Consider the following 16,679-nt stretch of genomic DNA (forward strand, 5'->3'; position numbering starts at 1 on the left):
AGAGAAAACCAAGACTAAGAAACTGCTGTTACTACTTATAAGCAATTCATAGTCTAGATCATTAGTTGTACAGTTCCTAAGAAAGGATAAAACAGTTTGTGTCCTGGAGATGTGTGAGCTCTGAGCCATAGAAGCCACACTCTTGTTAGAGCCAGTGAAGCGATGGCATGAAGGAGCAAGTGTTCGGTGCTGGTGATCAACTTAAGGAAAGTCACTTGAAGTATAATAGGGGTTGTAATTCATTGAAAATAATTTATCAAGAGAACAAAACAAAATTCTAGAAACTCCTGCAATTATGACTTTTAGAAATCACTGCAAACACTTCCTTCACGCACGCAAGATAACTTCACTGTTTTAAGTCCCCAAATTTTCCGTGACTTGGTAACTTTCCTGTTTCAATCAACACTATTCTTCTAACTTTTCAAGGATAACAGCAGAATACAAAATTTGGGAACCTGTAGCTTCTTAAAGTGTTTTCTTTTTCCCTTTTTCTTTTTTCTTTTTAATATGATTTTAATTGAAATAGAAACAATCATTTTCCTCCTTTACTTTTGTCCTTGTAACCCCTCCCAGCTACCATTCCTGAAACACCTCCCATAGTCCCCACTCTCTTTAATAGCCTCATTTTCCTTTACCCTTATTGTCACACACACACAGGCACACACACACACGCACACACACACACACACACACAGGCACAGGCACACACACACACACAGGCACACACACAGGCACACACAGGCACACACAGAGGCACTCACACACACAGAGGCACACACACACACACAGGCATACACACACACACACAAAAACCTGCTGAGTCTATCACTGGTGTTTGTTTGTTTATATGATTTCAAGGCTGCCCACTCTTTAGGACATCCAATAAGGGGATTTATTCCTAAGAGAAAATAATCTTCCTTGGGAGCTGGAGAGATGGCTCAGAGGTTAAGAGCCTGCTCTTCCGAAGGTTCTGAGTTCAATTCCCAGCAACCACATGGTGGCTCACAATCATCTGTAATGGGGTCTGGTGCCCTCTTCTGGCCCGCAGGCATACACACAGACAGAATATTGTATACATAATAAATAAATAAGTCAAAAAAAATTCCTTCTCCCAGTAGCCATTGATTGGCTGTAATTTGTAGTGTGGAATCTTGCAAAATCCCCCTGCCTTCTATGTTAGTATGTTTATTGATATTGTCATTGTTCTGGTCCTGTTTATGCAGCAATTTCTAGAAAGACTGTTGTTTCACATCAGATTTTCTGGTGTTCTGGCTCTTAGCTGATGGAGGTGGGTCATCATTCTATCTGCTGTTTCATTGGTTAAGTAATAAAGAAACTGCTTGGGTAAAATTTAAGTAGGCGGAGAAAACAGAGCAAAATGCTGGGAGAAAGAAGCTGAATCAGTGAGTTGCCATGATTCTCCCACTCCAGACAGACGCAGGTTAAGATCTTTCCTGGTAAGCCAGCTCGTGGAGCTACACAGATAATTAAAAATGGGTTAGATCGATATGTAAGAGCTAGCCAATAAGAATCTGAAACTAATGGGCCAAGCAGTGTTTAAAAGAATACAGTTTGTGTGTTGTTATTTTGGGGCATAAGCTAGCAGGCAGCCGGGGTGCTGGGGATGCAGCCCTGCCGCTCCTACTACAACACTTAGCATATTTTTTTTGGTCCCTCTTCCAGAGTGTTCCCTGAGCCATAGATGTAGAAGCTCTGATGTAGATATAAACACTGGCGATGGGATCTCTACGTTTTCTTCATTGCTTCATTCCCTCCAGTTGTGTATTTTTCTTGTGTGTGTGTGTTTAATGGTTTCCACTAGTGATATAGAAAGGCTTCTTTTTGATTAGGATTAATTAGAAGCACTATTTTTTGTGGGTATAAGGGTTCTCTTTCAATGTCTATAGTAAGAGAATTTGGTATTTTTAAGAGTAAAACATTATCAAAGCTCTACTACAGAAACTACTTGCATTATTGCAGCAACAGTAGCTGACAGAATACTTGGCATGGGTTGGCATATTCTAAATATAAATGAATTCACTTATCCTCACTATAACCCCAAGATGTACATTCCATTAGTATCCCTGATACTAAGATAACTATACTGACAAAGAAAGAGGACAGTTTTATGTCTCTAAGGTAACACAAATATTGAGTAGGAGGGGATACACAAAACCCAATTTGGTTGCAATGTTTTTGCCTTTAACTCTTCTGCCATAACTACCCAATGACTGATACATGTGGGCATGGAAGGTTGGAAAGCTTCGGTCTGAAATAACACCAATAATAAGAGGCAAAAAAAAAAAAATCTACAGAGTAAGTTTCCACCTTTTATTATTAAGTCCAGAACTACATTATAATCACTGTCGTTATTTTAAACATTATCAGTATATGAGAAAACAGGAAAAAAAATGAAATTTTATTTTCAGCTGACTAAACTATAAAATAAGTTTCAAACACTAAAAAAGCTTAAACTTTATAGACAAACCTGAGACACCGTTTCTGTGCTCCAGCTCACTTCTTCGCCAGCAACTTTGGATCTTGAGATGAGAAAAGATCTATTAGGTCATCTTGTCCATCTTCCCGGCAGGAAAGAATTGCTCCCGACAGTAAGGAAGTTAACTTATTGACAGGAGTCTTTAAGCAGCAATTTGCCCGGTGAATCCCTAAAGGCAAGAATGACTTCTCTGGTTTATCTTCTCCTTCTTATCACCAGTAGTGAGGAGACCCATTTGATCTCCTTTTCAGGAGAAGATAGAGGGAAGCATCCAGAAATGGGTTCTTAAAAGCAGAATATTCAAAAGTACAACAAATGACACAGGGAATCTTTAATTGGGGATCATAGTTCTCTTATGGTTAAATATATGCTGTATGTTTTTTTGATGTATATGAGATTGTGCAATCTACATGAGTAAATGCCATTTTATTGGCAAAAAAGGTGACCATATTCAAATTTAGCTCATAGAATAAGTTTAAGACAAAATTGAAATATTTAAATAAGAAAGTCATGTTACATCGTTGTTTTTAAACATTTTTTTAAATCATTTAAAATAAGTAACGTCTTTAGTGTCTCTGTCCTTTCCCTGGATGCATATTTCAAGAAGGGTAATTATATATTTAAAAATTTAAAAAGAGTTCACTTTGCTATGATTCCTTCAACTGACATTACTTTAAATGCCCATAGCCTTATTTAAAAATAGATGGAATTAGTGCCTCTGCCCTGCGATAGACAGATTACTCTTTTTCTCAGATATGTCTGATCTTAACTCCAGAGCACTGCTGTTTGACAGTGTTTCAATACAGTAGCAAATAGCCTGTGTAGCAGAAAAAGGAATTTCCATGTATGACATGAGCTCCTAAAAACAATCTTTGTTTCAAAAATTCTACTTCCTGCCTACATTCTAACTACTGCACTTTCTCCAACAATACGAAATACTGCTTTTTTTATGGGTACATATGATCACTGGTTTTCTTCTAAAGCAGATGACATGTTGCCATTTTGTAGTGACAAATTGCCCCAGAAGTCACATAGGAAGTTGGGATAGGAGAACAGTAAAGGACATAGAGTCTTTGGAAAAAAACATACTCTAGACGAGTTTATGATACATGAACAGTGAGAAGAAAGGCAGGTTGGTGGGAGGAAGGCATGGCCAGAAGGGATGGAGGCAGGAAGGGGAAAGCACGGGGGAAAAAGAGGCAGTAGGTGAAAGAAAAACAAATTGAAAGCTGTGATCTTAATTTGGAGAGTATAAATTTACTAAATATAATTGTGGCCCTAAAATTTATATACAGCACAAACCAAGGCAGGAAAAGACAGAAAAAAATATACATAAATCGTCTTGGATTTTCTGAACACTTCTCTTAACAGTCAGAAATATAATGGGGTCATCAATGTCAGTGAACTAATCAAGGCTAGCATGTGTCTTTGGTATTGTTTCTATTTCACTAATTTCTGAGACTGGCATACACAGTTATGGGTTTCTCTTTTAATATGAATTATTATTATATAATTAGTATGAATTATTATGCATTGTTCATATTCACTCCTCTGCTCTTGGTCCTTTTTCTCAATGAGTCATCGTTTCTGTGTTTCTATTCCATTTTCTTCTTTGTGCCTTCTACAAAATCTTTCCTGGCCCTCATACTATCCTCTCCATCCTCTTTAGATTTGTATCCTCTAACCACACACATATGAATACAAACACATTGTTTTCTATATGTAAAAATATAATTTTCCAATTTTTTGTTTTGTTTTTTTGAGACAGGTTTTCTCCATAACTTTGGAGCCTGTCCTGGAACTCACTCTGTAGTCAGGCTGGTCTTGAACTCACAGAGATCTGTCTGTCTCTGCCTTCTGAGTGCTGGGAATAAAGGCGTGTGCCACCACCATCTGGCATAATTTTACAATTTACATATAAGGAATTTGACTAGAAATTTTCTAAATTTACTTATTTGGCATAATATAATCATTTCTACTTCCCTGTAGATGCCATGAGTTCATTTTTCTTTTCAGCAGCACACAATTCCACTATATATGCATATATACACATATACGTAGATATATAGATAGATATACATAGAGATAGAGAAATATATATATCATTCTTAGAAACACACACACACACACACACACACACACACACAAACAATTTTTCTTTTCTATCAGCTCCCTTGTTGATAGGCGTCTAGTCTGGTTCCAGGTACTGTAAGCAGTGTAGTTATAAACAGCAAGGAGGAAGAAGCTCTGTAGTATGTTGACTAGAGCCCTTTTGCAGAGAGATATAGAAAATGGAAGAAAAAATCATTTCAGCTTCTGGCTTAGGAGAAATCGGTAAGTGACTAAACAAATTACATAAGAGAAAGCAAAACAGACTTTATTTCTTCCTGCACATGGTGAGAGAGAGGTCCCTGGGAAGAATCTTAGATACAGATTCCTTAGGGAAGCTGCCGTGTGGTGTGAAAAGCTCTTGTTGCTGCTCTCTATATATGAGAGTTTCATCATGAAAGATGACACATATAAGATCATACATAAAGATGTCTGTAATAAAGACCACACTGAAAATATTCCAGACGGAGCTTCACAGTGTTAATATAATGGGGAGTAAACATGGAAACAATTACATATGGAAGCTGCACTTGACAATCTCAATGATTGGCAGAGTTCCCTATTTTAATACTACTACTTTAAGCCTTAAGAAAGTTGAGTGATCTGCCAGATATTTTAAAAGGAATCATTAATGGATTTCTTCTTTCATATTCTTAAAGTAGAATTGCTGGAATGTGTTGGGAGGGCTCTGGGAAACACTATGCCTGGGCACTTGCCTTCATTGGCAGACTGGTCATCCTTAACATTGGCTTTGATTAGGTTCATTTGAAACTCATGTGGTTTTATACTCATGTGGTAAAGAATTTGTGAGGCAGCTGATGGTGAAGGGGAGGTGAAGCCATGCTTGTCTCGAATTAAATGTAAAGTGGTAACAATCTGTTGAACCCATTTGCGTATGGGGCAACAGGACACGTGAGGCATATGGAATATTCAGCTTGGAATTTGGGGGAATTACCTAGCTAGTTTATGACAGGGAGAGAAAAGATGTACCCAATACTCCTGGTGCTTAGGAAACCTTTAAGTACAATGAAAGTTGGAAATTTTAATCGTCACCTCACTTTTAATAGCATATCATCACTAGGAAGGAAGAAATTTAAATGCTCTTAAAAAATAATAAATTCATGCTTTATACTTTGCAATCAGAGTTATTATTTAAAATTGAGCTTATTTATTTTGTGTTTCTTAAATTGCTTAAATTTCCTAATGTTTGTCAGGCACTTTCTGACTCAAGGCTTTGAAATCTCCTATAGAGACACACCCAACCTTGTTTTTTCATATTGAAGCTGGGTGTGTTCTAAATACAAAGTTTTGAAAACAGGTGTATTTAACAAATTAAGTGTGAGCACGTTGCTGTTCTTACGTAAAGCATTGATTTGAAGTAGAAACTAAACAGGTTTTCCTGCACCTCTTTCTTTCTAGGGGAAAGACTCCACTGTGTGGTTAGGCATTTACTCTCATTTGTGTTATGAAAAACGCCATTCAAAAGTTGATCAATTTAGGCAGAGTATCAAAATAAGAGTCATTTATATTAAATTGTTTGGGAATTTTTATTTTATAATTTTAATTATATGTCTATGTGTATCTATGTGCCCATGAGTACAGGTACTCCTACTGATCTGGAATCCCCCTAGAGCTGTAGTTACAAATTGACCTAGGTGTTGGGAGCCTTAATTTGCAAGAATAGTTTCATTGTTAACTATTGAACCATTTTTCAACTTAAATTGAGTGGTTGAAGCTACCACTGTCTTTCAGTTGGCAACAGCATGTCAATGTCAATAATAGTTAACAAAGATGTTGGTCCCAGTTATTTATGAAATACGGTGCTCATGAATGGGATGCAAATATTTGTGAATATCTGAGATTCACTAATTTAGCTGACAGTTAATGAAATAATATCTTGCATACCTTAGGATGCTATGACTCTATAGACTGCTCCCTATTTTAGGAATAACCTACTGTTTCTCCCCTCACTTGTACATCTGACAGTCTGTGAAGTGAATGTGATTTTTCCCCTCTAATCTTTATGCATGTCCTTTTGGTTACAGATATTTTTCAAAGCATATAATTTTATACACATTCATTTTTATAAGGTGGATCTTGTTCGGTATGACAGTCATTCCTGTCCCTGTACTGATATATACCTTTGAATTCAATCTGGCTAGAAAATAGGAGGGAAACAAAGGGAAAAAATAAAGAATATCTATGTGGTGCAGAGGACAATCAATTAGATTCATTATCTGCTCTGCATTCTCGTCACTCTGTAAAAGAACAGAACATAATACCATGGCAACAGTTCGACCTGCAGTATGGTATATAATCATTAAGAGGTCTACAGCCTCCCTTGAAAATAGATACAAAAAAAAAAATTCACAGTGGCTGCACAAACTCCCTACATTTATGCTGATTAAATGACACGTTTGTAATTTACAGGTGTCTTATTGCCATGGGAATGCAATCATACAATTCCATTTTAGAATTCAAGGGCTTTTGAAACATGCCGCATGATTGTTAGCTGGGCTGCAAGCTAAGATTAAATTGAAAGGGTGGCATGTAGATTTTAGAACATGGTGTTGACATTTACTGGCCAATCACATTTTGCGACACTCGTGCATGACAGCAGATGTTGACCTTTCAAGCATTCCCTATCTGCTTTCACGCATTACCTGCAGAAATTAACATAACTCTGCTTCCTGCTCTATGCTGCTATTAATGTCATCTGGGAATTGAGATTCATGAATTCAGTTATTACACAGGCTTGAGACCTGTTTTATACTCTAAGCACAGAACCAGCAGCTCCTGGGAGCTGGTATTTTTGGATGTTGCTTCAACTATCTTTGTGGTTGAGGGATAGCTAGGAGCTACAGAGTAAAAAATGTCAACGGGAACAAGAGGAGAAATAGGAAGAGGAGGACAGTTTCAAGGAGAATGCTAAGGGCCAAATAATTGCAAATACGCGGGACAGGAGAGTTTAAAACATGAAAAGGTACTTTTTAAGCAAGTCAAATAATAGTGTGGGTTTTACGTCTCTTGTTAACAGAACCATAGAAATCATACCCCTTAGAGTCTATCCGCAGTGAGCTTCAGGGTTTACTCCGCAATGCCTGCGGCCTCCATTATCGATGATTTAGGAGAGAAAGGCTCTGAAGTAAAGACGTTATCAGTAGCCCTTAGGAGTTCTGCGTGGAATTGTAATCCACATTCCACGGCGCCTCCTTCTAAATAAAAAATACATTCTCCTTTGTTTGTCAGACAGTTTTTGTTCAGCTTTTTCTTTAGCACAGAATCTCTGCTTCTAAAATATTTAGAAGGAACTGTTCAGCGGGGGAGGCAATTCTGAGATATGTTACTTTACGAAGACTGAAACCGTCACCACTTACTGCTCTGATGCAGACATCGGAGCCGTGAGTCATAGCTTCAAAAATTAGCGTACAAATTTGGAACATTGTTAAAATTTACAGACTACGCAGGAAAATCAAGACGCCTCTGAATTTTGCTTAACCTTTCTTCAGGTTAGCAGTATAGATTTGGTAAATTCTCTATCATTTTGTCTTTTAAATTCCTTGGGGAGCATCTATGAAATATCTTAGTCACGGCTCTGTGAATCCAGCTCTTTGAGATACAAGCAGATGCATTTATCTCAAATAGGAATTGATTAACAGAGCTCAAGATGTCATCGATGAGATATGCATACCCAGGCTATTTCAACGGCATTGCTATGACTTACCCTGCAGCAAACATTCTGTGCTGATTTGCATGTTTCAGCCATGGTGAATTTTACAGCAGTCTCTGAAACCAGTCCCTCTCACAGCACGAACGAAATATAAAAGCAGTGTTCTCTGAAGGTCCAAGACTCAACCTTTAAAATATCTGTCCAACTCCAGTCCATAATGCTTGAGGGTCTATGTTTTGAACTGGATTTTTGTGTATGAACTAATGCTTTCTATAAATTGTTTTTTTTTAAGTGCCCCAGAAATGGCTAAGAACAATGTTACCAGACTTTCACTATAAATAAATCTGTTTAGTGTCCTTTCTGTTTGAGAAGACAGAGAAAATGCATGTGTACACTAGTGTGTGCGTGTGTGTGTGTGTGTGTGTGTGCACGCATGTGTGTGCATGTGTGTGCTTGTCCATGAAGACACACATGAATACAAGATCGAGATCTTTAAACCTGAAATTAAGATCTGCTCATCTCCAGTCACTTTCTACTAGATTTCCTTTTCTTTCTGTAGCTAAGAAAGGGAGATAGATATGTGACCATTTTCTCATTCTAAACATTTGGATTTCATATGGGAAGCTAGGCTGGGCCACAATAAGTTTAGTAGTCTGGAAATATTTCAGACAGTAAATAGGCTGAGTTAAGCACAAGACACAGGTAAGACAGTGACATGTGAGTTGTTGCTGTAGTAAGCTAGTGGTGGCAGTCTAAAATAATGCTTCAGAAGAGTGATCAAGAGGGATGACAGAATTGATTACCTATAAGAGAAGTCAAAATAGAGTTACAGATGAGGAATACATGAGAAATAGCATCCTGCTTTCCATTTTGAAAGTGGATTGCATGAAATGGTCCTTATAGAGGAAGGGTCTAAACGGCGAAAGTATGCTGACTTCAGTTTTGGCCTATGATTCTGCAGTCTTTTAAATAACCAACTGGATTTGGCTATTTAAGTTCTTTGAATTATGCATGTTCTTCACAAGATATCATATAAAATTTAACTTCTATTTCTTAGTGGTTCAAAACTTGCTGATTCTAGAACAGTTATTCTCAATCTGTGGGTTGAAAATCCTCTGTGGGTCAAATGAACCTTTCAGAAGGATGACAAAAGACCATTGGAAAACATATATATTCACATTACAACTCAAGTCATAACAGTAGCAAAATTACAGTTATGAAGTAGCAACAAAAATAATATGGCACTGTGTTAAAAGGTCACAGCATTAGAAAAGTTGATAACCACTTTTCTAGATCCTTCTAGGGAACTCATGTTACAAAGAAAGCTTGAATTTTGAAATTCAGAGTTCCTTGCACAGTTTGTGTTTACAGATCCTGAAAAATATTTGAATTATTTACCTTTTTGTAGGGAAGAGGATCTCCCTTTAATGTTTGTTTAACCTGTTCCTTAGGATGAGGCTACAAGATGAGTTAGGATGACTGACTTGCTAGGGCAAACACCAAACATGTCTATGTGGCACAGGTTTTAGGTACCTCACAGTTTCTTAACTCAAACAACCTTAAGTGATCTAGGCCCATGATAGAACCCATTAAGAACCATTTACAAGCCAAGTATAGAATAGAAAATTATATTAAAATAAATTTCTAGCATAAAGCTTTAGAAATATTAAATCAATTTTTCAGAAGTGATTTTCCAAAGGATTCTCTAAATATATGGTAACAATACGCCAAATAAATTTTACGAAACACTCATTTTTACATATCTTGTGAGTAACAATAGTAGAGAAAGGAAAATTCCTTCCTTTCTTTCACTTATATCTCCTTTTTTAGCAAAAGACACATTTCCCATCCTGTCTTTTTCTCAAGCTTCCTTCACACTCTCAAAACATTTATTACTTCATGTAAAAGTGGATCTCCAGGGCTTTCCCTGACTACTGGGTTTGAAGGTCTGTAAGACTGATTAGTGCACCTGTTTTACTCTCTGAACTTCAGGCAAGCTTTATTTATTAAAATACAAATGATATATCACTACACTATATTCTGCCATGTGTAGGCCAAAGGATCTTTATTCAACAACCAATAAAAGCAACACATATTTGCAACATACAGCAGGATATCCCGAATCAGTCATTGATGAAGGCAGGGAATATTTAGAAGCAAGAGATATGAAGACTTTGCAGTGTCCCCTTCTTAAATATGTTTGTGCTTTGTACCATATAATTGATTATTTATTTATAGAGTATCTAAATTAAAGCAAAATCAAAATAAAAAATTTTGCAAAAGTAACAGAAATAATAAAGCATCACATATCATATAATAACATCACTCAATTATATATATGTGTGTACATATATATGCACAATTATGACTTCAAATTATTTTTTCTACAAAAGGACAGTCTAAGATATCCATCTAATGGTCAAATTATCTGATGCACTTCTCAGAATTTATTCCACACGTAAGCAGTTTCTGGCTGTATGATTTGTACTTTGCTCTCAAATGTTATCTAATTACAATACATAATACACTGTTAAAAAAAAAGAAATCCTTGCCATGAGATTCACTTGGATAATATCAAAGTCTGTGAAAAACTCATAAAAATATTCCAAACTTAAAATTAGCCTTTGAAAAAGACTCCCTACAGTGTCCAAATTCTTTACTGTTGTATATAGCTGGCCTGCCTGCAAAGGCATCTCCACTTGATTTAAAGAATCGTGGAATTATAAATAATTGTATTTTCACTTGGTCTCCCACATTGGGTACTTAGTCCTTCATAGGAGTTAGAATTAGATTTTATCTCCTCTCACTGTAATTTTCTGGGAGCTAGGCTTCTTAAAATCTTTGGACTAATATATAGGTGTGATTTGGAGGGAAGCAAATGTCATAAGACTGTAATCTACATATTTTATAATTCTGATCTTTATGGCAATCACTTTTATTATAGATTAAAACTGACATCTGCCTAACCTTTTACAATATTTCCACAATGTTACCTTAGAAGACATTGCTAGTTAAACATTGAGGATTAAAGGGAAGAAGAAGAGCATGGTAGGGAGCTTGGGAACTATATGTTCAATGTACAATAGTACGAAACAGTAGTAAGTACAATGAATACAATCAAAATTAAAATTTTTAATAAAAGGAAGCACCAAAACCTTAAAAAGAGTTGCTTAAGAGTAATTTCTTTGTAGATAATGTGTGGAGGCAGAAAGATGGTTAAGGTGCACCTGTTGAATATCTTGCCAATTGTGTTTGACTAGTAACCAAAAAAATGCAAAAGTCCCCTTCACCTTAATGAACCTTCAACAATCATCTCATCCTTCTAGGCCTTGACTTGACTTTTCCCTGGGCACTTACTAGGGAAAACTGTTCCCTGTAATTTTTCTCTTTGTTTCGTAGAAATAAAAGACTTTGAAAAGCTTGTTGAAAACTTTATAGACATGGAAAGTTCTTTTCTAGAGCCATGTGTTGCAGAGTTGATCATCCCAGAAGAAGCAGAGTCTGTATTCGTTGGCATCTGGAGGAAAGGAAGAACATAACTTGACTGTGTACCTGCCTTCAAATTCCTAAACTATGTATGCAATGAAGAGAGAGAAAAGATATTTGCTTAACTTTCTGTGGAGTAATGCTGATTAGCAAACATAGATGGCCTGAAGTGCTGAAGCTCTCTCTGCTCTTTGAGGACAGTTGAACCACTGCCTCTTTGAGACAGTTTTAGCCTTTGTTCTCTAGCCCAGTATGTTTTAATAAGGTCTTTTTGTCCCTTTACTTTGACCAGAAAATTCTATTTTAATTCCATTCCAGCATTTTACAATTGCTGAGAAAGAAACACCCATGTCAAAAGACTGATAAAGATTTTGCTTGAATAGAGTAGGGGAAATGGGTCTAAAATGTCTTTGGTTTTCACTATGGCTTGAAGAAATTCTGATTTAAAGAGCTGACATATTAATAGTAAGTCCAGCATTTTACTAGTAATATTAACACATCTGCATTAGTGTCTCACAGTAGATTAGATTTGACATAAAACATGATTAGAAAACTTGTCCTACAAGATCCCCTATTCAGTCCATGTAAGGTTAACACACAGCAATGAATTTTGTTCTCTGGCACCTACTGGTTTCCTTTTGATACTTCATGTGAGGCCACACTTTTCTTAAGATCCTCCATATAAATTTCAGATGCGATTTTTTAAATCTTGTATTTTTTTTGCAGTGCGTTTTCAGGCTCCCCTGTCTTCATTTTTTTTCAAACACTTAGTATTATTCTCCTTGTTTCAAAGTCATGGACTTCATATTTCACTTCATCTGATAGAAGATTTTGTTTCTGTTCCAATGGGATATGGCTCAGATACATTTGTTTTCAGTTTTCTTCTGCTTGCTAACAAAGCGCATACCAACTAATGTGCATATGCTCTTTGTTCCTGCATTGGAGTGTTTACAGAGAACAAAGGGGGCTTTGTATGCAAATGGAATCCTCAGCACAGAGTTCCACCTAGTTAAACACCTAAATAAGCCCCCTGCAGAAAATTAGGTGTGAATTGTGCGCCAATGTCCTTAAAGGCATTAATTAGACCTGTAATTTTATCATGTGGGAAATGTGCTCCAGTCAGGAAACACCTGGTGAAGACAAATTTGAAAGGAAACAATCAAATTAAGGTGTCTTGATAAACAGCCCTAAAATATTAAACAAAGCATATTGTGATTAAACAAATGGGGAAAGCTACAGATACAAAAGAAAGCTCTAGCTAAGGCTCTGATCACAAAGAGGGAAAATTAAACATGCGATTATATTACTGAATTAAATATTACTAAAAAAGAAAAGAGGTTCTCCTTTTTTGCTGGGGAAAAGATTGTGGAGTCACTTGAATCTTATGTTTTCTCCAGTTTAGATGATCTCGTTCCTTATTTATATTTCCCAAGTGACTGATTTTCCAACTAAAGTGTTCTAGCAGGCTCAGGCTGGAGAGATGGCTCAACAGTTAAGAGCACTGACTGCTCTCCCAGAGAACCTGGGTTCAATTCCCAGTACCCACACTGCAGCTTACAACTGCCCTTAATTCTAGTTCCAGAGGACCTGACACACTCACACAGAAATACACAAAGACAAAACACTAACGCACATAAAAAATAATTATTACATCTTAAAGTAACCCATTTTTATTAATCTGTTCAATGCTTCAAGGCTGTGGCCTACCCGCAAGTTTCCAGTGGGCATTTTTCTCCTTAGGCAGCTACATGGCATCTCATTGATTCTGCATATTCTCTCTCTATATCTCTTCCAGCCTGGCTATATTTTGTCCTTCCTTAGGTCAAAGCAGCTTTATTCATTAACCAATAAAAGCAACACATACACAGAAAGACATAACACATCAGTGGTGCTCATGTTGCTTTAGATAATCTGCGGATCATGATGACAGTATTATTCTCCTAAACAATATAATTAATACACAGAAAACTATATGTGTTATATGTAATTTTATGAAAATATAAAATAATGATTCTTCTTTTAGGCATACATATTCTTTAAACTTCATCTCTTTGTGAGCATACATTTCTGGCCACAGAACTCATACTCAACCTCTGCCTCAGTTTTAGAGAGACTAGAGACCTGCCAAAACTTGATTTCATACCTCTTTTCCCAAGACTTGCAAAGTAATAGATTTCTTCTTACAGTACTATCCTGGAGTGGCCCTAAGGTCCTGGATGCATTCCTGTGTCATATATATTGTTCTGCATCTATATATTTCTCTACTCCTCTTTTTGAAAATACAGTGGCTAAATATAATAGACTTCTCAGTTTTATTTTTATATGTCTTACTTAATTTCTTTTTTCTTTGGTTATTATTGTACCTTGAATATTTTAAATGAAATTTTATTTTTATTTATAAATTGTAGAGTATAAATGTCACATACATCAGTCTATTAAGATTTGATTTAGATTGTTCTGAATCACTAGAAAATTTAGAGAGTACCAATAACTGCATAATTTGAATTTTCCATAGCAAGAAAGCAAATAGCACTGCATATTATGACCTTGTTTTCTGTATTTTAAAATATTTTATCAATAACAACTTTTATTAAATTTATATGTACTTTAAAAGACAATATTAAATTTTTATCATGTTCTGATTTATGTTAATTGTTAACATATCTGAGTTACATTAGGGTAGCTGATTTTTAATGATTGATTTTTGTATCTTAAAAGTATTCTCTCCAGTATCTTAAGTTGCAATTGCTTCATGTCAATATGTACTGAACTTTTACAATTATATAAGTAATAGCAAGTGATGAATTTTTACCACTCATCAATTTCCTGCAACATTTCTCCTATCCTAACTAGCTTTTGAAGTGCTCTGACTGCCACGTCCAATACAATATTCAATGTGGTCTTGTAAATTCATATCTTTGCTTTATTTCTACTTTCAAAGATATCTTTTCAACATTTCCAATACATTTGTGTTAGCTTTCTGAAGCTAACCACTTAAGTCAGTTTCCCTTTTATATTTATTTCTAATTTTATAAGTGACTTAATATGAATTAATATGGGATATAATATGATAATTGGTACCTTTTGAAACAATTTTGATTTTCTCATTTTTAAGTTGTTAAAGTTATGTGTTCTTTATTTTATGTTTTCTTTTCTTCTTATTTTTTATTTTTTGAAAATAAAACAAACCATATTTTTTAATTTTATATACCAATCCCAGTTCCCGCTCTTTCGCTTCCTTCCACCTTCCTACCACCGTCCTACCCTCATCCACTCCTCAGAGAGGATTGCTTTGGGGAAGATTTAAGGCCCTCCCTATTATATCTAGGCTAAGCAAGGTATCTATCCAAAGAGAATGGGTTCCCCAAAAGCCAGTACACACAGTAGGGATAAATCCTGGTGCCACTGCCTGTGGCCATGAAGTCTGTGCCAGCCATACATCTGTCACCCACATTCAGAAGGTCTAGTTTGTCCTAAGTTGGTTCCTTCCCTGTCCAACTGGAGTTGGTGAGCTCCCATTAGTTCAGGTAAACGACTTCAGTGGTTGTCCCAAACATGATCTTGACCTCTTTGCTCATGTTCTTACTCCCCCCCACTCTTAAACTGGACTTTGGGAAATCAGCCTAGTGTTCCACTGTGGATCTCTGCCTCTGTTTTCATCAATTTATGGATGAAGGTCTTATGATGACATATGAGATATTTATTTAATCTGACTACAGGGCAAGGCCAGTTTTGGCACCCTCTTAAGGTCTTAGCTGGGGTCATCCTTGTGGATTCTTGAGAAATTCTCCAGTGTTAGGTTTCTTGCTAGCCCTGTAATGGTTCCCTCAATCAAAATATCTCTTTCCTTGCTCTCATCTCTGTCCATTTTATTTGTTTTCAAATAATGTTTTTTTTTTTATTTTAAGCTATGTAAGCTTGGCTATTTTATACAATATATGTCATTAATATCATTTCAAGGTCTGAAATTTGTGATACATATTTATATTTTCAAATTATTTGTCATTATTTTTTCCCTTTGGAGGGCTTGATAATTTCATTCTATAAATTATTTGTTCCTGTTAAAAGCTGTTTGTAAGCTTGACTAGGTCAAGACCTAAACCGAATGACTATCCTTTTGAAACAGCTTTGAGTTTGCTATTCTCAGCCCTTGGTATCTTACTAGTCTAGAAAAATCTTCAAAGAAATGGGTTAAAGTTTTTTCAGTGATGCCATGTAGAAAATATTACCAAAGAATACATGTAATAAATGCTGCTTGTCAATACAATGTAGTAAAAAATATGAAATGTGACATTTGAATAAAGCTTTCAAAGACATAGCTTCCCCTGCATTATTTATCCTGTTAGGTGACCAGAAAGGTTGAAGATTTACTGTGCTCCATTAGCCTCAGCTACTGTGTGAAGAAACTCTAGATACAAAAATAGGATGTCAGTGTGACGATTTCTCAGAAAATTAGGAAACAACCTTCCTCAAGACCCAGCAATACTATTTTGGGGTATATATTTAAAGAATGCTCAATTGTGCCACAAGGAAATGTGCAATTCATAGCAGCAAGCCAGAACCTGGAAACAACCTAAATGCCCCTTGACCAATGAATTAATAAGGAAAATGTGGTACATTTAAACAATGGAGTACTAGACAACAGAAAAAATAACAACACCTTGAATTTTGCAGGAAAATGGATGGATCTAGAAAACATCATTTTGAGTGAGGTAACACAGATCAGAAAGACAATTATTACATGTACTCACACATAAGTAGATTTTTAACATAAAGAAAACCAGCCCATAAATCACAATAACAGAGAGCTTAGACAACCATGAGGACCCTAAAAGAGACATATATAGATCTAATCTACATGGGCAGTAGAAAAAGACAAGATCTCCTGAGTAATTTGGGAGCATGGGGACCTTGTGG

The sequence above is a fragment of the Microtus oregoni genome, unplaced genomic scaffold (assembly GCF_018167655.1).
Source record: "Microtus oregoni isolate MIOR12 unplaced genomic scaffold, Mior012 000009F_ref0000495, whole genome shotgun sequence".
NCBI lineage: Eukaryota > Metazoa > Chordata > Mammalia > Rodentia > Cricetidae > Microtus > Microtus oregoni.